The following is a 25,631-nucleotide window of genomic DNA, read 5'->3' as shown; positions in this document are numbered from 1 at the left end:
TTCCATAATAAAGTTAATGGTGAATGCAAAGAGGTTGGTAGCTGCAGGTAGTCCCTACTGGCTTTTCAGTTATAGTCAACTCTATCCCAAGTAGATTGCTGATCAGATGTTGCAGAACCCCCCCCCCCACCCCGCATAGATTTGGAAGCCACTGGAAGAACAAGACAGTCGTGACTGGAGGGATTAGGGCGTCTGAGGAGAGAAGTAAAATGAATGAACTGGTTCTGGAAAAATAAGAGTCCCCAGAAACCTTCACCCCCTTTATCTTAGAGTCAGTCTAATGCCAAATCTTTTTGAAAATCTTAATTTTTCTAGCAAAGTGTCTTTATTTTTGCACTTTCCAGAAATGGAAGTTCCAGAATATTATAGGAAAGGCAGTTCTTGAGGTGTGACTGGCTAGGACTTGTTATGAGCTTGTTATCCTGACAGATTTCCAGACAAGTAATACAGAATCAGGAAATGTGTTTGTTTTTGCTTTGGGGTGAAATCCTGGCCCCAATAAATGAATGGGAGTTTTGCCTATTGACTTGTCTTAGATGCAATACCGTAAAAGGTGGCATTACAACCAAAATTTTTGAACTCCACAACTTTACATTCTGCCATATCAAAGCTGTGTATCACCCTTTGGATGGACTAGGAGGTATTGTGAGTATGCAGTTGTCATTTCTTTGGCAAGAAAGATAGCTGTGCAAATCTACTCTGAAATCTCACCACACAGCATTTGCATCAAGAGCTGGTATTTGCAGACAGCAACCACTGCTATTTTTTTTAATGCTTAGGTAGGGCTGAAATTTGCTTGCAAATATATATACTTGGATCCTATTAGAATTAGTGGGATTGCCCCCATCCATACAAGGACAACTTTGGGTTTTATAGTTCAGAGCTTGTCTACACTCTGAAGTTTTACTGCTTTAACAATACCAGTGTAGTTAGTTATATATAAATATACCATAGTTCTATACACCAGTGTATAGTTAGTAATACAGCTACTTGAATAGATGCACTAAAAGCGCTTATACTGGTATAGCTTATTACCATATGGGGAGAGTAATAAACTATGCTGGTATAAGGCTGTATATAACTGATATAATTGTGTCCATATTAGGGGCTCTGCTGATTTTAACTATTTTGCTAAAAAAAAAAAATCACATCCCTAACTGAAATACTTACATTGGTATAAAATCTGGCTAGACCTGGTCTGTGTGTTAAAGCTTAGGCTAGGTCTACACTATAAACTTACATCAGTATAACTATGTAGCTCAGGAGTGTGAAAAACCCACACCCCTGAGCGACACAGTTACAATGACCTAACCCCCAGTGTAGACAGTGCTGTTTCTATGGGAGGGCTTCTGCTGTTGACATAGCTACCACCTCTTGCAGAGGTGGATTAACTATGCTGGTGGGAGAAGCTCTTCCATTGGTGTAATAGTGTTTTTATTGAAGCACTGGTCCAGCTGCACAATTGCAGTGTTGTAAGTGCAGACCTACCCTTAATCTCTTCACCTGCCAGCAAAAATCTCTTCACCTGCCATCAAATGTCTTCTGGCGAGTTCTTTTCTGCAACACGAGAGAACTAAGATGTTTCATTGCTGCCTTGGAATCCTCTGAAGAATAGTAACTATGTATGAGTTTATCAGTAATTAATAAATCTCCTTTGTGTGTGTGCATAAAACTTTGCAATTCTTGTGTGTACGTATCTTGCTCCTGAAAGTCAAGTTACCAGCTAATAGTACAACTCAGAACATCTCACTATGTCAATCTTTATTTTGAAGGCCAGAATCAAGTAGTTTTTAATATGGTGGTTTATTTTTTAGTTCTGGCTGCACAACCTTGATTTCTGGCCAGTAGCCAGCTTCCTGGTGAACTTGCCTGGTACAGCAAGATACATCTATCTCACCAGCACATTTAATTGCAGAGCAGGGGAGTCTCAGACTGTTGGGCTGTCATGCTGAAGAACCATTAGGATGTGAACCTCAAGCTTTCCTAAGTGGAAGGAAGTGTCCTTACACTCACTTGTAGCAGGAACTGCCCTGCCAGGTGAGCAGCAGTCTGGCCCTCCAGACTCTGCTTCTTAGAACTGAGTATGCACCCAGAGCTCCCTTCTAAACTCTACCTTAGCTGCCCAAAGTGACTGGTGTAGAATGTATGGTGCCAGCATAGTATGCTTGTCAGGGTCTGTGAGCATTGCTGTGTGGAACACCAGTTTAAGCAAAATTTGAGGTAGTACCAGTGGCTACTGAGCTCCTCACAGCTAGCTTGGGTGAGGCTGGATGGCAGGGTAACTCCATGGAGTTGAAACTTACAAAATAGGTAGAACAGGATCCTTACAAAATAGGTAGAACAGGGAAGTGGGATGGGATGTTGCCAAATGCCACTTCAGTCTTCTTCCCACACACTAGAGAATAAAATTGTGAGGTTTGTTCTTAGTGTAGTTGTCCAATGCTGAAGGAAGGGGAGTTGAGTCATTTTGTGTAGAGGAGAATGCAATAATAATAATTTGTACCAATTGCATTCTGTTACTGTGAACAGAAATGGTTGTATCCAAAGCAGGTCTTGGGAATAGCAAAAATAAATAAGTGATGCCTTCATTTAGAGTGTGAAAATCTTAATGCAGCTGTAGTTGGATTCCCAGAGTAAAAACCATTCCTTCACTTAAGGGGTTAGAATAGTTTTCAGAAGCTCATGGTCCCAGCAGTGAATCTTGCTTCTGTTTTTGGGAATTCTGTCAAGTAGTTGATTGTCTAGCTATACCGAAAGAAGGACAGAAGACATTAAAACCATGTGTAATCAGGCCACAACTTTATTATTAGATATCTTGGAGTACCCGACAGATACAAGTGTAGGTAATAACTTCCTGGGGGGCTTTCACCAGTTCCCCCCTTTTCCATCCAGATCCCTCAGCCAACCCATTGCTGGGACCTTACCATCCACCTCCCTGCCCCCCATAGAAGGGTTATGGTGGGCTATAAGAAAAGGGGGTTGGCTCCCTGCTTTATCAATCGTAGGAGCTCCGACCCTCCCCACCCCCCATACTTTCCCTATGGAGTGCCTACACTGGACTCCACTCCACTTATATAATTCCGACATATAGCCTGCCTACCTCCCTCCATGCCCAATGTCAACAAAGCCCTCCCTGAACCCACTGTGGTGAAGACAAAGAAAACCCAACTCCACCTTGACCAATCTGGTCATAAGGGAAAAATTCCTTCCCAGCCCCCCTAAAAAGGGGCATCTAGCACAATGCCCATAGCAGGTCTTGAACAAATCTGGTATTTCACCTCCTAAAGGGGAGGGAGGGTGAGTGCTGCCTCAGCCTGCTCCACATGAAAGGGGGCTTCACTGCATGGGCTGCTCCTTCCACACATCCAGATTCCAGGGGATGGGTCGGTGTCACCCCTTGTCCCCTTTTGCAGCAGTTTGACCTCTCTCTCTCTTCACATTTCCTTCCTCTCCCCAGCCATAGAGCACTGTTCCCTTCATTCTGCCAGCCAAATTCCCCACACCTAAAGGTGAGGTGCGGTCAGTAGCTCCCAGCTTTTGGGAGGTTGGACCTCTGAACTACCTCACAGGTTCAGTGTATGTCACACAGCAGGCAATCTCCAAGCGACTGTTTATTGGTGACTTTAAAGATCAATGTCTCAGTAGCCAGAAGCTTTAGGGCAGTCCCGGTTTCGCTGCTACAAATAATTAATTGGCCAATAATATTTATTTATTTATTTCATAGCTTATTATTTTATTATATTGCAGTGTTGTAAAAAGCTATAATAGTTGATGTTGTAAAAGTCAGTTGCAATGAGAATTTTTTTTTTTTTTGCCTAAGGTCAGCCATCTCTGCTAAATCTCTGGACTATCTGAGGACATTAGCTGGAACTATTGAAATGTAGATAAGCTCAAATACATTTTTGACTGGAGGTGAGAACACTGTTTTATGTAAGTGGTTTAAAAATAGTATATTTTAGTGGAACTATCACTGAAGTCTTAAAAATACCAAAATAGTGTTTCTTTAATTGTTTCTCTAATAATTTTTGAATGGGGTTGAAACTGCAAACAATTGTTGTTATATGTAGATTGGTTAAAATATTCAGTTAACAGTGGTGGAAAGCAGTGCTTTTGTTCTGAAATATACTCATAGATGTTTTGCTCTGTACTATTATTAATGAGGAAGTTTCCATAGGTATTGAGTATTTTTGTTTTTTGTACTTAATGTCTGGTATTACTTTGCACATTGTTAAATATCCTGGTTCACTTGCAATTGTGAATTGCACTGGCAAATTCTTCTGCCTGCTGTCTGATTTTTGGGTTTGATTTCTATCCAAGATCAGCATTCTTCTCATCTGTAGCTGTGAAAGCTTTGGTGTTCGAATCTGGTTGCAATCTGCTTTCATGGATAGGATTGAGGCACTTCATTTTCTAATCATGAATGGAAGCCTCAAACTGTTGGAAATGGTTGAGTTAGTGTGAAGTTCATTATTCTTTTTCTTTTTTTGCTATATTCATTGTTATTTTAGTTGGATAAGATTTTAATTCATTCTTCTCATTGCCCACTTAACACACACTTTTCATGACATGGGATGACGAATTTAAACTGACTTATTTTTAATACAAACTTTTCTTCATGTTGGCAATTAAATCTGCTGAAAAAATACTTGGGGATTGATGGCTGCAGGGCTGTTAGTGATTTTGTATTGGCAAAGCCTGTCCTTAACTCAGCGGGTGAAAATATTGTTTTTCTCAGCTGCAGAACATCATTCTTTCTTTGCTTCTATTATACATAAGGCCTTTTGCTTAAAATTTCATGCAAATTTATCAGCATTTATTACAAAAAAAATTAAAAATGGATGAAAAAAATAGTTCACAGTTTTCTGGATAAATTTTGGGGTTAATATTGGAGGACAGGAGGACAGAAAAAAGCAATAAATAGAGAATAGTAAGAAGATTGAAAGTAAAAGCAGTTTAATGGTGTGGTTTATTCCATGAACAGTACATTAACAGTACCTACACATGTGCATATATATATGTACTGTTAATCTTTCAATACATTGCCCTACTTCAATAGAGGGCCTCGCATTTACACTTAAACTAATTTATTATTAACATCAACACTTCTGTCTAATGTAATGTATTAGATTTTCTTAACTTAATGAGTATATTCATGTACTTGAGTAGTCCAAAATTCAGGAGAAAAATCAATAAAAATGAAATAGCTTTTGTAAATCCCAGGAATTTTTTAGTAAAAACTGAAAATGAAGGGTCTTAGCTATATAGTATCTGCATTTCCCCACTCTTGCTACACCGTGTACAACCAGCTTTCTTATCCTAAACTTACCCGTGAACTCTACTACAAGAAGACTGGCAGCGAGGTGAGTGGGATAGGGCTTTCTAGATTTGCTCTGCAAAGCAGTGGGAGGGCTTGTAAAAGCTTAAAGGAAAAATATTGATTGAGAGCACTGCTCTTTCAAATAAATAAATGTCCACTGGTCCATTGTTTACTTGTTTTTGTTTACTACCCATCACAACCACACCTCCCCTCCATTAAGATTTTAGTTTTGAAAAATGGGCATAGGGAACAATAGCACTTAGTTAATAACCAGGGAGAGTTATATGTATTTCTGGCTTGAATTAACTGTTGACTCCAAAAGTTGGCATATGCTGGACCTTGTTCTGCATAAGTGGGAAGTCTTCCTATGTTGGTATCCACACCAATGTCTGAAAATGCTTCCACAATCTAGCCTACCTTTCTGCTAAAGCATTAGGGTGGATGCAGACCCAAAACTAAAGGCTTCCACATCTTCCTCCCCACTGAAGGCTTTGCATCTTTTCTGAGGAATGGGACCCTAAGGAGTTTTGGTGCACAAGAAACAGCCAGATGTGAACAGATAATCAGAATGGTTCTTAATCTTGATGGCTGTATAGTGCCTTACCGGTCATTCTTAATGAATTACATAAATGGTCTTTTGTAATGTTGGGTCTTTATTCTTTGCATTGGTTAGTAGTGTTCCTAATTTGCTTCCAGTGTGTCTGAAAACCAAAGTGATGTACATCAGTGGAAATCCCCTATTAATAGTTTTATTTAAAATGCTATTTCTTAAACCTAAAAATTATGTAAAATCTTCTATCTCAGCGGCATCAGCAAGATTACATTCAATCTACATGGAACTGCAGTTCATCATCTTAAATCATGATTGGGTAACTGGACACTCTTCATATGTGAAATATGATTCCAGCTCCAAAATGGCCAGACAATGAGGAGACAGGACTTTCTTCTCTTACATATGCATTCTGTCTCAGGTTAACCCATCTCCCTGCAACCAGAGGTTACAATGGAAGAAAGGGTCAAAGAAGGCTACTAGACAACTAATATGCCTCAGTTAGAGATCTGTCTTCAGTGCAGGAATAACTTGACCTGTTTCACAGAAATCTGAAAAACTCAGAAGTGGTGATGGGTGTTTAAAATTTATAGGAACGACATGTACTTTTCCCTGTGCACAAGTCCATCTTGATTTTGTAAGTATTTCAGTCACTACTGGAGCCCTTTGGGGAAAAGTAGAAAGGAAATAGATCCTTTTCTTCTATTTTGCTGCACAGCAGGTATATCGGAGTCAACACGTGAGCAAGTGATTCATCCAAAGACTCAGAAGAGAATCTTCTGGAAACCAAATCTTGCTCTACTTATGCAAGTGTAAGGTGAGCATGATTTGGCCTTAGAGCTTTTGCCAAGATCAGTTAATGCAAAATCAGACATCCCTGCACTCTTTGGAAGGAGGGAGATACAAAGGACCATTAGATCTCTCAGACAGAAGAGCAGGGGAATAATCACCTCCGTCAGCCAGTCAAGTGTAGCTTTGACTGGCTCTGAGGGAGATTCATCTGAAAGTATAGTCAGAGGTAGATTAAGGCAGGATTCCTAGGACACTGAAGAATTTTTTTCATTATAGAAATGGAAACAGAAATGCTATAGCAGGTTCAGACAGCATGTTCCTTGAATGAATAAATATTACATTTCTTTCGTACCCTTTGCTGTGGCCTCTGCGTGCATTGCACTCATTTGGAAAAAAAACAACCAACACATCAAGTGCAACCTGCATTGGTCAGCAATAATATCAAAACTGCTCGCAAGGTAAAACCTCACTCCCTACAATAGTCTTAGACCTAGTTCAAGCATATATTCAACCAAAACTGCACATGGACAGCTAGCAAATTCAGGACCCTGGGGACTTAGGTGATATGACCATGTAGGTTGAAATAATTATATGGTTTGCCAGTAATTAATACTATGGTTAATCTTCAAGCCTGCTTCTGCAATAGTTCCCTATTCTTACATGCTCAGACATTTTTGAAATTCTGCTTTTCAGATGAAAATTTTCATACTTGGTCTCAGCCTAGAAATAAGCAAGAATGGCTGGGGGAAACTTTACTGTTGTGAAAAGATTAGCCTTTATTTTGAGCATGGATAACTCTAAAACAGTTGATTTGTAAGTTAAAAATACTGAACAAATTTCTGTAAGTTAACAAGGAAAAGAAAAAAAAATAAAGATGGTATAAGCATTTGAAATATTAGATCTGTACACAAGCTCTCAGGGTGAAATTCTGCCAGCCCATATACAGGCATGTCAGAGAAAAGGAGGAGGAAGGACGGATGTGAAAGGAGTCCTTCTCTCTGCCTTTGTGAAGCATGTAGAAAGTAGAAGGTTAGGGAAAGTGTTAGCCTCTGTCAGTTGTTACTTTTCCCCATTCCCACATATAGTGATGTGGTGGTGGTTTTAAAAACCATAACATAGTCAAATTTCTGTAACACGAGACACTGTTTAACTCTGGAGTTTTCATAATAATCATGGTAATGTAGTAAGCAATTACTCAAAACAGATTGTCAGATACTTTAAAACAGATATAAAATGCTTCTCCTTTAGATGATACAACCCTGTCTGAAAAGATTAAACATGGGCAGAAGAGGAACAGAAAAATCCCAGCACAGTGAAGACCAACGTTTTAAGGATTCAGAATGCCATTTTGAATTCCCTGTAAAGACATTAAAGGCTGATCTCTATTTACTCTATCTTTCTTGTCAGCTGGTAGCGAGGGGAATTTGAGATGCTGAAGAAAGCAATCTAAGTCATTAACCCAGGGCAATGTTACTTACCCTTGAATGGCACTTTAGAAATAGATTGCACTATTACTGTAGTACAAATGGTGCAATAAGAATTAGACTTAGCCATGTATATAGTGGTGTTTCTAGGGCTTAGCATTTTGGGTGGCAGATGGGAAGGGAAAGAAATTGCCTCCAGGAGCAGTAGAACTGCATCATTCAACCCCTCCACCCCCCAAAATTGGTGCATGGATTTTTAATGTACAGCACTATTGATGCCAGTTTGTGCATATTATAAATGAAATATGCTAATTTTGTACTCCTGATTTACTATGAGCCGTGTAATATCATAGGCACCACTATCAGGGAAATACACTGCATATATAAGTGTCATGGTCTACCAAGAGAGATGCCACTATTAAGAGGAAGTGTTTTTGAAACGGGACATTTGGGATGTATTCCCACCTCTGCCATAGACTCACTGTGACGTCACTTCTTTTCTGTCTGTTCTAACTTCCCTTCAAATAGGTTCCTACCTCATAGCTATGTTATCAGACTTAATTAATGTTTGTAGCATGCTTTGAGTTCTCCAAGTGAATCAACTGGCATGTTGGAGTGCTTCATGCGATCAGCTTCCACCCACACAAATGCCAACCTAGTGGATGCAACTCTGCACATATGGTACTATTAGTGAATATTAATAAAGGAAATTCTCTTCATAGTTGTACTATAGCTCCTTAATAGACCACTATGTATGTGCTGCAATGCCTAATCACAACATGATTAGTGTAAAGGTACTCTGAGGTCTAAACAGTCTTAACTCAATATTACTTTTACTTCTGTGTCTTTAGCTCACAACTTTAATGGCTGGTTTGTATTTCATTTCTATTTTTAACAGTGGCATAAATTGACGTTTTTTTGTGAAGTGTTTTCTCCAGACCTTCCTTGCCTTAAGTTGTTTTAAATACTTGGAATTTGATACTTGGACATACCAATTCTGCTCATGCTTGGGAGCTGTTTTTCAAAGTTAAACATCCGTGGCTCTTTCTAAACACTGTGGTTTGTATCTGTTGTTTTCAGAACTTTATTACTACAGCTCCCTCCTTCCTCTATGACCTCCCTAAATTGCTCATATCCAAGCTCCAGTCTGTTCAGAACAGCACTGCACATGTTCTCATCCATGAATTCAAATATGCCCTAGTCTATATCTCTAGTAACTCTTCAACAATGTATTTCCACTACACTATCTTAAAAGCTCCGCACCGTATGATCAAATGGGCAGAGCATGAGACTATGAGTCAGGCAACTGGAGGTTTAGTCTAGACTCTGATTCTGACCTTGGGTAAGTTACTTAGGGTAAAATTTTCAAAAGAATTCAGTGTCTTATTTTCAAGTGTTCAGCATAAACAATTGGGGCCTAGTTTTTCCCGCCAAATAGCTCACGTCTCATTTCTGTACCTAAATCTGGGGAAGATTTCCCAAATTGCTCAACTCCTCACAGCTCCTTGAGTGACACTTGTGAGCAGATATTCAGTACCCAAAATGCTGAGCTCTTTAAAACTCTAACCACTAACTTTCATGCCTACATGGAAGTTGAACTCTTTTGAAAAGATAACCCTGATATGAGCTCTGAGTACTTCTAAAAATTCTACTCCTAACCTCTTTGGGTTTTAGTGTCCTTCATCTGTGAAATGGGTACAAGCATCTGTTCTCAGCTTTGTGTGCTATTTAGAGTTATTTCATCCAAAGATCTCAGTGCATACTATTATTCTGCATAGTTGCAGTCTTACCTCTCTCTCCCTCTGCTCTTGTCCCCTCCTCTTTTCTGCTGGAGGTCTGTTCGTTACTGATGACAAAGCAGTTGTTAGAAAAAGCTAGTTGCATCCCTCTGCCACACTGATTCCTGACCTTTTTTGAACACAGCTCAAAAATCTACCTCCCCTGTTATGCCTACATCTAGTTCCCCACACCTGCACTTACTACAGTATTACCAGCCCTTTACATATCTCCTGTCTCCCTTTCATTCTTACTGGATTTCCATTTCACATTTCTGTAACTGCTGTACATATTGAGAGAGAGAGCCTGACGTAAATGAAAAGAGGCAAGATATTAAACCCTCAAATTCAGCGTTCTTAGTGAAAATGCCAAATCAGTCTTAACAATGGGGCATTTCTTCAGGTTTTATTGTGGAACTACCCCGTTTATTTCATTTGTAGCTTTGCCTGAGTAATGACTAAATAGGGACTTGTGGTACTCCTTACACAGTGGCCTTATAAATTAGACATGAATGTCCTAAGATGGCAAACACCATGGCAAACAGGGATTTCCCTACACCCCCCCCCATGGGGGTGTTTACCTCCCCTGAATTTCCCCAACACCCCCCAGTTTTGTGAACTAGTTACATGCAGTGTTGCCAATTTAGTGATTGTTTGGAAATTTGAATTGAAATTGAAACATTAATACACACTTTAAAAGCATGTAAAGTGTATCCTAAAATACGTGTATCTGAAAAAGTATAATAGATTTGAAAAGTATGAACATAGGAACATAGACTAGCTTCCTTGTACAGCTGTTTATGACAATGTCAGTGCATTCATTTTAGTGATGTTGGCCAACCTAATAATTTCAAATTATTATTGTAAGCAAAGTCTAAATGAGCTCTACCTGACAGCTAGTGATGAGCTGGGGGCTGTGGGAAAAGGCTTCAGGACCAGATTGTATTTACATTCACACCTAATCTACCTAGGTATCCCGCAAATAGAGGTGTGTTGCCCAAGTGATAGATTTTGGCTGGGATTGGGTTACAAATCACTTGAATGCGGGGGGGGTAAAGAAATGTTGTTGTTCTTATTGTGTGAGTAAAGGGCAGTAGTAAAGCGAACTGTACTTTGCCTCTGCTGATTGAGGGCATCAAGAGAGAGGGTGAGGACAGGTGTTTTGCTTGATGGTCTGCCTGACTCACAAGTACTATTTGACCTGCCCCTCTCCACTATTTAAAGACAGAGCTGATTAGGCTTCATAGATAGCCTTTTGTTGTGTTAAGTGACCACTACAGCTGAAATCATTGATAATCAGGTCTAAGTGCTTAGACCTGCTGTGGGACATTGTTTCTGTGGAAGAGATGGCCCAGTCTGCTCTAGCAGTGAGGTTCCCCCACTGAGAGCTCAGCTGAAATCACTGAGAGCTGGCTGGAACCTCAAGAGACCAACTCGCAGAGGTCACAGTGGCAGGTGGCAGCAGAAGGTGATGGCGCAGGGCCATTGGCAACAGAGCGATGGAGTGAACGGTGGCACAATGAACAACAGTGGCCAGAGCGAACAGTGAGCAGCTGGAGGAATGAGCGAGGCGCCTTCTTGCCCCCAACCTGGGAGGTGAACTCATGTGAAAGCACCTCTGAACTCTGAGTCTCCACTGACCAAGGACAACACCGGTGAGTGTTAATGAGGCTGTTACACAACACAGTTCATGTGAACAAGCATGGCAGTGGCATCATACTTTCTATATAGACAAGAGATACCACACACTACAAACTGGAGGCCAATGTTAAGTGCATTGTCACTTGTTCATCTTGAAGTTGAACACTGGTTCCGAACAAGACCAGCTCACTATCTTTCTGCAAGAAACTCAACTGACTGGATAGACGCATGTGGTACAATAGTGAAAGACTCAACAGTTGAAAAAGTGAAGAACTCTCTCACCACATTCAAAACAGTTTCATACATGGCTGATGAATGCACCAATGCAAATGGTCATCAAGTATTAAGTCATTGTGTATGTTATCTTGATGTCAGTGGTAGGCCAGTACATGCATTTCTAGATGTTCAAGTTATAGAAGACAGATTGGTTGCATCTGTGACAACCCACATCTTAGAAGAGTTAAATGCTTGTCAATTGGACCTCAAACAGATGGCTGCTTGTGCATTTGATGGAACTGCAAACTTCTCTGGAAGACATGGTGGAGCACAAGCTCTGCTCAGAGAAATGTGCAACCCTAGTCTCTCCTATACACACTGCAGAGGCCATCTACTCCAACTAGCGCTAGTACGAGCTGCAGACTCTTCAAAAGACATTGTGAAAGCTATAAATTTCATGTCTTCCTTATATTCTTTTTTCAGCAAGAGTGCAAAAAGTCTGAATATCTTGGAAAATATAGAAGATACACTGGGACTGAAGTTCAAATTAGTCCAACCTGGAAAAACCCTCTGGCTTTCTCATGAGCGATCCTTGGCTGATGTCTTAAAATTACTCCAGCCATTATTACTGGCTTTGGGAAGTATCTACCAAGATGGGATGGATCTAAGTAGTGAGGCTGGTGGATTACTTTTGCTACTACATTCAGAGAAGACTCTTGCCATTCTCTCTCTTGTAAGTCTACTGTTGAAACCACTGGGTCATTAAACAATGCCATCCAGGCATCTGCTACAACAGTAGTAGATCTTTGTCCAGCAATAGAAGCTACATTTGGATCAATCAGAGAGCTATCCATTGAAAAAGTACTGGAAGAAGCAAAGACTTCAGTCCAGAAGTTGACTAATGAAAGCATTTATATTGAATCCTTAAGTGAAGAGGACAAGAAGTGTTTGTTAAGACAACTGAAAAAGTACACAGACTTGATTCTTAAAAATCTACAACAGCAACTTCTGGATTCTACTCAACCTCTACGTAGCTTTTACAGATCCCTGTCCTATAAAACACCGACAGTTGAGTGGAGTGAGGCACTACCAGCAATGGGGCAGCCATGTGCTCAGGACAGAATAGAGAATTTGAACACAGAGTTGAATATCATACAATGAATGAATGAAGATTTGACTTCAACCTCTTTTTTATCATCACTAGTGGCTCGACCCGATCTTTATGCTATGTTTCCTGGGCTGAAAGTAGGAATTCATCTCTTGCTACCCCCAGTCACAACAGCTACAGTTGAGCGTTCTTTTTCATAATTGAATAGAATTTTGTGTTTTGAAAGAAGTCGCCTTCTGCCTGATCATGTGAATGAACTAATGAGCATATCAGTTGAAGGAATGGCAATACCGGACACATGAGAAGCCACCAAAGATGGATGCATTGCATTCAAGAAGTTCATTAACAGAGTTGTGCAAAATTATAACAAGAAACCAAGAAGGATGTAGATGTAGCGCTTCAATAAAGGCTTGAGTAGCCAACTTTAATTTGTGTGATGATTTTAAAATCTAATAAAATGGTCATGAAACATTTTTCAGTTTTTACTATCATGCCACACAGCCCACCTTCACCCTCACGGTCTCACCCCTCATCGGCTCTGACCCCCCCGCCCCTGCCCTGTAAATATGAACACCCTCCGTAATTTCAGTTCCTGGGGAAAATACTGATTGCAACTGTCTGGTAAATGAAAGTATAACATTACACCTACAGTGTATGATATGGTACCCCTATTACTTCACAAAATCCCATATCAAATAGGAACTGAGAGGCAGATTTTTCAAAGGCACAAAGGACAGTTAATGTGCCCAGAAAGTCAACAGGATTTGAATGCCTGACTCTCCTTTGTGACTTTGAAAATCTCCTACTAAGAACATGATATCTTAACAAAAATATGTATTTTAAGCTACTAACTACCAAAGCACTGGAAACAAAACCATATGAGAGAGGACTGAAAAGAAAAATAAAAAAGCTTTAACAGCAGCAGATCATCAGTTGCAGGAAGAATGGTGAAAACCTGTTCTCAAATTACAACAGCCAGGGTGGCAGTAATTGCTGATGTAAACCCAAGTGTGAGTGAGCTCTCCCTTGCCATCTGTTGATGAACTGGGGGGAAAGATCTCAGGAGCAGAATGTATTTGCATGGACACACCTAGTTTGCCTAAGTGATCAGCAGACAGACCTGCTTTACCAAAGTGATCAATTTGGGCTGTTTTGGGTTAAAGTTCACTTTACTCTTGCATGTGGGAGTAATGAAATATTGTTATCCTTCTTGTATGACTAAAGGGTGGCAGAACTGTACTTAGTATGCCCTACTTGAGGGTATCTACCTATTTTTAACTTCACTCACTAAGTCATGTCAAAGCCAAGTAAAAGTCAGAGGTGCTGGGGACAGGCTTGTATGGACTCTGTTTAAAGGGTCCTAGATACCATTTGACCCTTCCCCTCCTTGTTTCTGCTCGGTGATCACTACAGCTGAAATCACTGATGAGCAAGTCTGGGGGCTAAGTCTTGAGCTGGTGTGGGGGACAGTGTTGCAGCAAAAGACAACACAAAGGATGCAGCAGCATTGAGGTTCTCCACTACTCGGTAAAATCGTTAATCATTGGTCAAAGCGGTGGAACCTTACAACGTGGCTGCGCAGCTAGAGACAGAGGCAGCCCTGAGTAGCACGTGGTGAGCAGCAGCAAATGTGGCAGTAACAGTGGCAATCAGTGGCAGAGACAACAGCAGTGAGCAGTAGCAAGAGGCATTGCGAAACCCTGCTTTATTGTACTTCCTTAGGCAACTCAGATGCTTGGACATCAGTCTTCAACCAAGCTTGTAGTTTGACAGGGTAGAACATCATAGCTCTAATATCTCTGTCCCGGAAAGAATTTTTTACATCCACATCCATGGAGTAAACTTATGTTTTTGTGTTGCAGCGTGGCAAAATGATGCCTGAAAATTACTTCCTTTTCATCGCCGTCATAGCAAGAGTGACTGGGCTGCTCTCATCACCCTCATTCCATTTCACCTACAAGACTGACCGGGCTACACTCATTCAGATTGTATAAGGTTGGACTTGAAGTGGATGTGACTACTCTTACAATGAAAGGTTTTTCATCCCCGGTTCCTTGGATATAAAAATGTAAAAACCATAACCTACGTTATGAGAATCATCTGAGAACCTTAAAGCACTCTACAGACAAAACGTTCAATATTAAATATGGATTACTATTAACTACCATTTGTTTGTTCTTACTCCAGCAACCATAGGTCTCACTCAAGGTCAGGGCCCCATTAGGCAGTGCGTTATCAGCACAGACATAAATATAGACATTACTCTTCTTCAAAAAATGTAGAGTCTAAAATATTAACCAGTGAAGCCTCACAACACCTTTGACGTAGATGGATGCAATTCTTATCAAACATGGGTGAACTGAGGCATGGATAGGCTGCCTGATGTAACTAAGGACATAAATAATTCTTTGGCAGATCTAGTAATATAACCCAGGTGTCCAGACTCCCACATCTCTACTGTAACCATTACACAACGCTCCTTCCTTTTGTAGTTTCTAATTCAATTTCTGAAATATGTATTTGTGCTTGTATACTGTACAATGTTCACCACCTTTAAATCTGAGTGCCTGATGTTTTTTTTCCCCCATTTGGGGCATTTATTCATGTATGAAATCTCACTAATTTTCAGTGAAGTTCTGTTTTACCCTATATTACAGTTGGATTGACTGAGGCACAAAGACATCTAGTGAGTCTACAGTCAGACAATAACCACTGGCAGATGGCTCTAAAGTCAGACCATAAGTCACTGGCAGGTGTCTTTGATCCCATACATTTAAATTATAACCATTTAAAATATTTAATTTTATTGTAATAATGAAGTACAGAGAAATGAGAGAGTGAGATTACATCTTCCAGTGTGTTTAGACAGCACCTATCACACTGGAGTGTGATTGGAATAAAAAAATATTAACTATGTGTAGAATCTGTTCTGTTATGTTTTTAATTTCCCACATGATAAACACGTGATCCAGAAATTTCAAATGAAAGTGGTAGCTCCTCAAACTGCTTTCTTGCCATTATGAAATCTGAAATCCCTAAGTTTTGCTTAAGTGATAAGAACATAAGAATGGCCATACTGGGTCAGACCAAAGGTCTATCCAGCCCAGTATCCTGTCTACTGACAGTGGCCAATGCCAGGTGCCCCTGAGGGAGTGAACCTAACAGGTAATGATCAAGTGACATCTCTCCTGCCATCCATCTCCACCCTCTGACAAACAGAGGCTAGGGACACCATTCCTTAGCTAATGGCTAATGGCTTAACCTCCATGAATTTATCCAGTTCTCTTTTAAACTCTGTTACAGTCCTAGCCTTCACAAACTCCTCAGGCAAGGAGTTCCACAGGTTAACTGTGCATTGAGTGAAGAACAACTTCCTTTTATATATATGATAAATGAGATGGGACTACAGTATTTCACCCAGGGCTTTTTTCCTTACAAGTATGAATTTAATTTATCATTCCTTAAAGAAGTGTGATCAGGAGAAATACAAATATTTGCATACATTTAATACTGAAATGCTTTCCAGGCTTTATCAATATGGGCCAGATATAAAACCCATTGAAATCAGGTGGAAAGACTCCCACTGATTTCTTTGGACTTTAAATCAGACACTTTATTTCTTCCCCTCTCTTCGTTCCAGGACAGATACACATGGTGTTAGAACTTTGGTGGATAGGCCTGTTGCTTTATTTCCCTTTCCTCCTACCCAGTGAATAACACATCACTCTAACAGCCTATTGGGTACATGGGGGAGAGTGCAATGTTTCTAAAAGATCAGTTTACTCTTGCTTCTGATCCTATTATAGTAGGTTTCAGATAGGTGATGGCCAATTTTACTTTCCCGCCATACAATGCTCTTACTTGTCCCTCCTCCCAGTCATGATGCTTTGCATTTGCAGCACTTTTTGTATGAGGAAATCAAAGCACTTTAGAAACTTTCATCTTTAGCACTCTTCTATGATCTCCATTTTCCAGACCAGAAACTGCAGCAAAGAGAGGTTACGTAAACAGAGGTATTCAGTAAATACTTCTTATTTAGGTAAAAAACAGATGATATAGTCTCATTATATGGTGATGTCAACACTATTTCCAAGCCACTAGTATTTCTGGAGGGTGTTAAACAGAAACTAACAACGTTAGATATTTTTAAATCAGTAGGTCCTGATAACTTTCATCCAAGAGTTTTAAAAGAGCTGGCTGAGTTGCTCACTGGACATTAATGTTGATCTTCAATAAATCTTGGAGCACTGGGAAAGTTCCAGAAGATTTGAATAAAGCTAAGGTTGTGCCAATTTTTAAAAAGGGTAAATGGGATTACCTTTGCTATTATAGGCTGATCAGTCTGATGTCAATCTTGGACAAGATAATGGAGCAGCTGATATCGAACTTCATTAATAAGAACTAAAGAAGGTTAATGTAATGAATGTCATGGAGTTATGGGAAATAGATTCTGTCAAACTAACTTGATATCTTTTTTTAAAATGAGATTACAAGTTTGATTGATAAAGGTAATATTGTTCACGTAATATACTTAGACTTCTGTAAGTCATTACACCTGGTACTGAATGACATTTTGATTAAAAAACTAGAATGAAATGAAATTAGCATGGCACACACTAAATGAATTAAAAACTGGCTAACTGATGTGTCTCAAAATGTAACTTTAAACAAGGAATGATCATTGAGCAGGTCTGCTTCCAGTGGGGTCCCACAGGGATCGGTTCTTGGCACAACCGCTATTTAACATTTTAATCAATGGCTTGGAAGAAAACATGAAAGCATCACTGATAAAGTTTTCAGATAACACAAAAATTCGGGGAGTGGTAAATAATGAAGAGGAAAGGTCAGTGATTCAGAGTGATCTGGATCACTTGGTAAATTGGGCACAAACAAACAATATATTTTAATATAGTTAAATTTAAATATATATATCTAGGAACGAAGAATGTAGGCCATACTTACAGGATAGGGGACTCTATCCTGGGAAGCAGTGACTCTGAAAAAGTTTGCCGGGAGAGGGAGGGTGGGAGAAGGAGGAGGGAAGCTGAAAATGAGCTCCCAATGTGATGCTGTGGCCAAAAGAGCTAATGTGATCCTAGGATGCATAAACAGAGGAATGTCAAGTACAGAGGTTGATTTACCTCTGTATTTCACACTAATGCAACTGCTTCTGGAATACTCTGTCCAGGTCTGGTGCCCACAATTCAAGAAGGATGTTGATAAATTGGAGAGAGTTCAGAGAAAAGCCACAAAAATGATTAAAGATTAGAAAACATGCCATAAAATGATAGACTCAAGGAGTGCAATCTATTTACCTTAACAAAAAACAACGTTAAGGGGGACTTCATGGGGAACAAACATTAAATAATGGACTCTTCAGTCTCCAAGAGAAAGGTAGAACATGATCCAATAGCTAAAAGTTGAAGGCAGGCAAGTTCAGACTGCAAATAAGGTGTACATTTTAACGGTGAAAGTAATTAACCATTGTATCAATTTACCAAGGGTTGTGGTGGATTCTCTATCACTGACAATTTTTAAACCAAGTTTGGATATTTTTCTAAAAGTCATAAGAATTATTTTGGGGAAATTTGGTGGCCTGTGCTATACAGAAGATCAGGCTAGGTGATCACGGTGGTCTCTTCTGGCCTTGGAATCTATGAATAAGGATTAAGCTGTGGTCTACACTAGGACTTTAGGTCGAATTTAGCAGCATTAAATCGATGTAAACCTGCACCCATCCACACGATGAAGCCCTTTTTTTCGACTTAAAGGGCTCTTAAAATCGATTTCCTTACTCCACCCCTGACAAGTGGATTAGCGCTTAAATCGGCCTTGGCGGGTTGAATTTGGGGTACTGTGGACACAATTCGATGGTATTGGCCTCCAGGAGCTATCCCAGAGTGCTCCATTGTGACCGCTCTGGACAGCACTCTCAACTCAGATGCACTGGCCAGGTAGACAGGAAAAGAACCGCGAACTTTTGAATCTCATTTCCTGTTTGGCCAGCGTGGCAAGCTGCAGGTGACCATGCAGAGCTCATCAGCAGAGGTGACCATGCAGAGCTCATCAGCAGAGGTGACCATGATGGAGTCCCAGAATCGCAAAAGAGCTCCAGCATGGACTGAACGGGAGGTACGGGATCTGATCGCTGTATGGGGAGAGGAATCCGTGCTATCAGAACTCCGTTCCAGTTTTCGAAATGCCAAAACCTTTGTCAAAATCTCCCAGGGCATGAAGGACAGAGGCCATAACAGGGACCCGAAGCAGCGCCATGTGAAACTTAAGGAGCTGAGGCAAGCCTACCAGAAAACCAGAGAGGCGAAGGCCGCTCCGGGTCAGAGCCCCAAACATGCCGCTTCTATGATGAGCTGCATGCCATTTTAGGGGGTTCAGCCACCACTACCCCAGCCGTGTTGTTTGACTCCTTCAATGGAGATGGAGGCAACACGGAAGCAGGTTTTGGGGACGAGGAAGATGATGATGATGAGGTTGTAGATAGCTCACAGCAAGCAAGCGGAGAAACCACTTTTCCCGACAGCCAGGAACTGTTTCTCACCCTGGACCTGGAGCCAGTACCCCCCGAACCCACCCAAGGCTGCCTCCTGGACCCGGCAGGCGGAGAAGGGACCTCCGGTGAGTGTACCTTTTAAAATACTGTACATGGTTTAAAAGCAAGCATGTGAAAGGATTAATTTGCCCTGGCATTCGCGGCTCTCCTGGATGTACTCCCAAAGCCTTTGCAAAAGGTTTCTGGGGAGGGCAGCTTTATTGCGTCCTCCATGGTAGGACACTTTACCACTCCAGGCCAGTAACATGTACTCGGGAATCATTGTACAACAAAGCATTGCAGTGTATGTTTGCTGGCGTTCAAACAACATCCGTTCTTTATCTCTCCGTGTTATCCTCAGGAGAGTGAGATATCATTCATGGTCACCTGGCTGAAATAGGGTGCTTTTCTTCAGGGGACACTCAGAGGTGCCCGTTCCTGCTGGGCTGTTTGCCTGTGGCTGAACAGAAATGTTCCCCGCTGTTAGCCATGGGGAGGGGGGAGGGTTGAGGGGGCAAAATGCGACCTTGTAACGAAAGCACATGTGCTATGTATGTAATGTTAACAGCAAGGTTTACCCTGAAAGAGTGTAGCCACTGTTTTATAAAATGTGTCTTTTTAAATACCGCTGTCCCTTTTTTTTTCTTCACTAGCTGCATGTGTTTCAATGATCACAGGATCTTCTCCTTCCCAGAGGCTAGTGAAGATTAGAAAGAAAAAAAAATGCACTCGTGATGAAATGTTCTCTGAGCTCATGCTGTCCTCCCACACTGACAGAGCACAGACGAATGCATGGAGGCAAATAATGTCAGAGTGCAGGAAAGCACAAAATGACCGGGAGGAGAGGTGGCGGGCTGAAGAGAGTAAGTGGTGGGCTGAAGAGAGTAAGTGGCGGGCTGAAGACAGGGCTGAAGCTCAAATGTGGTGGCAGCGTGATGAGAGGAGACAGGATTCAATGCTGAGGCTGCTGGGGGATCAAACCAGTATGCTCCAGTGTATGGTTGAGCTGCAGCAAAGGCAGCTGGAGCACAGACTGCCACTACAGCCCCTGTGTAACCAACCGCCCTCCTCCCCAAGTCCCGTAGCCTCCACACCCAGATGCCCAAGAACGCAGTGGGGGGGCCTCCGGCCAACCAGCCACTCCACCACAGAGGATTGCCCAAAAAACAGAAGGCTGGCATTCAATAAATTTTAAAGTTGTAAACTTTTAAAGTGCTGTGTGGCATTTTCCTTCCCTCCTCCACCACCCCTCCTGGGCTACCTTGGTAGTCATCCCCCTATTTGTGTGATGAATGAATAAAGAATGCATGAATGTGAAGCAACAATGACTTTATGGCCTCTGCAAGCGGTGATCAAAGGGAGGAGGGGAGGGTGGTTAGCTTACAGGGAAGTAGAGTGAACCAAGGGGCAGGGGGTTTCATGAAGGAGAAACAAACAGAACTTTCACACCGTAGCCTGGCCAGTCATGAAACTGGTTTTCAAAGCTTCTCTGATGCGTACCGCGCCCTCCTGTGCTCTTCTAACTGCCCTGGTGTCTGGCTGTGCGTAACCAGCAGCCAGGCGATTTGCCTCAACCTCCCACCCCGCCATAAACATCTGCCCCTTACTCTCACAGATATTGTGGAGCGCTCAGCAAGCAGTAATAACAGTGGGAATATTGGTTTCGCTGAGGTCTAAGCGAGTCAGTAAACTGCGCCAGTGCGCCTTTAAACGTCCAAATGCACATTCTACCACCATTCTGCACTTGCTCAGCCTGTAGTTGAACAGCTCCTGACTACTGTCCAGGCTGCCTGTGCACGGCTTCATGAGCCATGGCATTAAGGGGTAGGCTGGGTCCCCAAGGATAACTATAGGCATTTCAACATCCCCAACAGTTATTTTCTGGTCTGGGAATAAAGTCCCTTCCTGCAGCTTTTGAAACAGACCAGAGTTCCTGAAGATGCGAGTGTCATGTACCTTTCCCGGCCATCCCACGTTGATGTTGGTGAAACGTCCCTTGTGATCCACCAGAGCTTGCAGCACTATTGAAAAGTACCCCTTGCGGTTTATGTACTCGCTGGCTTGGTGCTCCGGTGCCAAGATAGGGATATGGGTTCCGTCTATGGCCCCACCACAGTTAGGGAATCCCATTGCAGCAAAGCCATCCACTATGACCTGCACATTTCCCAGGGTCACTACCCTTGATATCAGCAGATCTTTGATTGCGTTGGCTACTTGCATCACAGCAGCCCCCACAGTAGATTTGCCCACTCCAAATTGATTCCCAACTGACCGGTAGCTGTCTGGCATTGCAAGCTTCCACAGGGCTATCGCCACTCGCTTCTCAACTGTGAGGGCTGCTCTCATCTTGGTATTCATGCGCTTCAGGGCAGGGGAAAGCAAGTCACAAAGTTCCATAAAAGTGCCCTTACGCATGCAAAAGTTTCGCAGCCACTGGGAATCGTCCCAGACCTGCAACACTATGCGGTCCCACCAGTCTGTGCTTGTTTCCCGAGCCCAGAATCGGCGTTCCACAGCATGAACCTGCCCCATTAGTACCATGATGCATGCATTGGCAGGGCCCACGCTTTCAGAGAAATCTGTGTCCATGTCCTCATCACTCACGTGACCGCGCTGACGTCGCCTCCTCGCCCGGTATCGCTCTGCCAGGTGCTGCATATATTGCTGGATAATGCATGTGGTGTTTAATGTGCTCCTAATTGCCAAAGTGAGCTGAGTGGCCTCCATGCTTGCCTTGGTATGGTGTCCGCACAGAAAAAAGGCGCGGAACGATTGTTTGCCGTTGCTCTGACGGAGGTCGGGGCGACTGACGACATGGCTTACAGGGTTGGCTTACAGGGAATTAAAATCAACAAAGGGGGTGGCTTTACATCAATGAGTATTTCAGGCAGGACTTCACGGAGGGTTCCAATAAGAAATGGTGCACCTAAGTAATTGTTCTTATTGGAACAAGCAGGTTGGTCTGGCCTCTGATTGATCCATGGCTAGATTTACCTCGCTGCACCTTCTCTGTGAGCGACTGCAGTGTGACCTAGAGGAATGAGTCCCCTAGACGGGGGAGGGGGAGAAACAAATGGGTACAAAACAAATCTGGTCTATTTCTTGTTTTGATCCACTCCATCTATCTTTTACATCTTTGGCTGGCAGCAGACGGTGCAGAAGGACTGCAAGCCATCCACATCTCATGGCTGCTCGGCAGAAGATGGTGCAGTAGGACTGCTAGCCATCCTCATCTCTTGCCTGCCTGGCAGAAGATGGTACAGTAGGACTGCTAGCAATCCGTACCGCCTGCCTGCTCACCATAAGATGGTTCAATAGGACTGACTGCAGGACTAAAGAGAATGACCTGGTCAAGTCACTCCAAATTTAATCCCTGTGCCCATGTCTGCCCAGGCGCTCCTGATCGACCTCACAGAGGCAACCAGGAGCACCTCGGACATGATGACGGCTGCCAGTCCTACTGTACCATCTGCTGCCATAAGGCAATGGGTTGCTGCTGCTGTGTAGCAATGGAGTACCACGTCTGCCAGCACCCAGGAGACATACGGTGACGGTTACCTGAGCGGGCTCCATGCTTGCCGAGGTATGGCGTCTGCACAGGTAACTCAAGAAAAAAGGCGCGAAACGATTGTCTGCTGCTGCTTTCACGGAGGGAGGGAGGGAACGGTGGCCTGACGATATACGTACCCAGAACCACCCGTGACAATGTTTTAGCCCCATCAGGCATTGGGATCTCAACCCAGAATTCCAATAGGCAGCGGAGACTGCGGGAACTGTGGGATAGCTACCCACAGTGCAACGCTCCGGAAGTCGACTCTAGCCTCGGTACTGTGGAAGCACTCCGCTGAGTTAATGCACTTAATGCACTTAGAGCATTTTCTGTGGGGACACACACACTCGAATATATAAAAACGATTTCTAAAAAAACGACTTCTATAAATTCAACCTAATTTCATAGTGTAGACATACCCTAAGAGTTGGGACTAAAATCCAGAACTCCTCCCCTTTGAGTGCTTTGTTTAAAGTACACTCTCCCCAAATACAGAAAGGCATTACTCTGTATTGGAATGCCTTTGAAAACCAGGCTGATTGCACAGGAGTTGGCTGCACTAAATATACCTTTGGATCTCACCCTTTCAGCAGTATTCTGCAGACCTGACCTCTATCTTTCTCACATTTACAATTTACACTTACAAAGCATTTCTATCACTTGCAGAGGGGGCTATTTTTAATAAGAATAAGCAGATGCCTCTTATTGCTTCTGGCGAGTATAATATGAAGAAAAAATAGATGACTTTCTAATTAACATTTCCTCTTGCGAGGCTCCTTAACTCATATGAGCCCAGCTGGTCACAGTTGGATTGCAAGTTTTTTGTCCCAGGAGTAACTGGCAAGCTAGCTGGACTGTGATGTGCAAGAGCTTTGAGAAAACATGATGCATTTTGTGAATCCAGAACTTTAGAATTTTGTGTGTGCTTCATATACAGTACCTGTAAGTTTGAGCTTTTAACAACTTTCTTCAAATCACTAGATGCCACTTTACTTTGTCTTCTAGAATAGGAATTTTAAGCAAAATTATTTGCCATCCTTCTGGAAAGCTGAGGGGAAATTATGTTAATGTAAGGAGCATAGTCTGTGGCCTCAGTAACCTCCGGTTCCTCCTGAATCTTGTAGACGATTTGGACAGATTCCCTCTTCAGATGCTAAAAACTGCCAGTTTTGATCTTTCTTTTCAGGAAAAGTTGACAAAATTTCAATGGGCAGTTCCCAGGAACAGCTGGCTTCTATGGATTTTCCTGTGTTCCTGTCACTCTGGTTTGAGACGAGGATATGAAACTGTGACTTTACACTTACCAATGGTGTTTGACCCTCATTAGTGATGAGCTGAAAGTACTCATGCTGATTCTGTTAGGCTCATAGGTGTTGCCATTCTCAAAGACTTGAACCACTAAAATGAATGCTTGCCTAAACTGTTTGTGTACTCATCTCATTCTTACTCATGACCTTGCTGTTCCTCCCCTTCTTAGAATATGGTAATCTTCACTGGTCTCTCATATTTGCCATTTAGATTTTAAGGCTGTCTTTGTATTTTCTATAAATCAACCAGCACACTAGTTAAAAAACAATAACTACTAATAAATGAATGGTTTCCTCCTTTCTCCCTGATAAGTCATTGAAAGTACTGCTGGGCATTTATTCATCCTCAGGGGAGGCAGTGTGTTCCAGTGAATTGGGCACTGGACTGGAAATCATGCTTGGGTTCTATTACTGGTTCAGCCACTGACTGACCTTGAGCAAGTCATTTGACATTGTCTTTGTTTCCCCTCCCACTTTTTGTCTTGTTTTTTTAAGAATAGATGTCTGTCATAAATATAAAGGGAAGGGTAAACACCTTTAAAATCCCTCCTGGCCAGAGGAAAAACCCTTTCACTTGTAAAGAGTTAAGAAGCTAGGATAACCTCGCTGGCACCTGACCAAAATGACGAATGAGGAGACAAGATACTGTCAAAGCTGGAGGGGGGGGAGAAACAAAGGTTCTCTCTGTCTGTGTGTTGTTTTGCCAGGAACAGAAAAGGAATGGAGTCCTAGAACTTAGTAAGTAATCTAGCTAGATATGCGTTAGATTCTGTTTTGTTTAAATGGCTGATAAAATAAGCTGTGCTGAATGGAATGTATATTCCTGTTTTTGTGTCTTTTTGTAACTTAAGGTTTTGCCTAGAGGGATTCTCTATGTTTTGAATCTCATTACCCTGTACGGTATTTACCATTCTGATTTTACAGAGGTGATTCTTTTACTTCTTCTTCAATGAAAATTTTTCTTTTAAGAACCGGATTGCTTTTTCATTGTTCTTAAGATGCAAGGGTTTGGGTCTGTGTTCACCTATGCAAATTGGTGAGGATTTTTATCAAGCCTTCCCCAGGAAAGGGGGTGTAGGGTTTGGGGAGGATTTTTGGGGGAAAGACGTTTCCAAGCGGGCTCTTTCCCTGTTATATATTTGTTAGACGCTTGATGGTGGCAGCAATAAAGTCCAAGGGCAAAAGGTAAAATAGTTTGTACCTTGGGGAGGTTTTAACCTAAGCTGGTAAAAATAAGCTTAGGGGGTTTTTCATTCAGGTCCCCACATCTGTACCTTAGAGTTCAGAGTGGGGAAAGAACCTTGACAATGTCTTGATAAAACATATGCTCTGCAGGAATTCTTGGGTGAATTTCTATGGCTTGTATTATTCAGGAGGTCCTTTCTGGCCTTATTACCTTGGAAT

General features: G+C 42.0%; 1 protein-coding gene across 6 annotated transcripts in view; it reads left to right on the top strand.

Annotated features, from left to right (window-relative positions):
- Positions 1–25,631, top strand: part of RGS7 (regulator of G protein signaling 7) — a 411,985-nt gene that overhangs the window by 78,063 nt on the left and 308,291 nt on the right. Inside the window, exon 2 of one of the 6 annotated variants that reach the window (XM_074948903.1) lies at positions 3,821–3,930. The exons of the other annotated variants lie outside the window; for them this stretch is intronic. The gene's annotated coding sequence lies outside the window, so the exon portion shown is untranslated. The remainder of the gene's footprint in view (positions 1–3,820; positions 3,931–25,631) is intronic. 6 annotated transcript variants of the gene reach the window in all.

Source organism: Natator depressus, chromosome 3 (genome assembly GCF_965152275.1).
Source record: "Natator depressus isolate rNatDep1 chromosome 3, rNatDep2.hap1, whole genome shotgun sequence".
NCBI lineage: Eukaryota > Metazoa > Chordata > Testudines > Cheloniidae > Natator > Natator depressus.
This window is presented reverse-complemented; position numbering and strand designations above follow the sequence as displayed.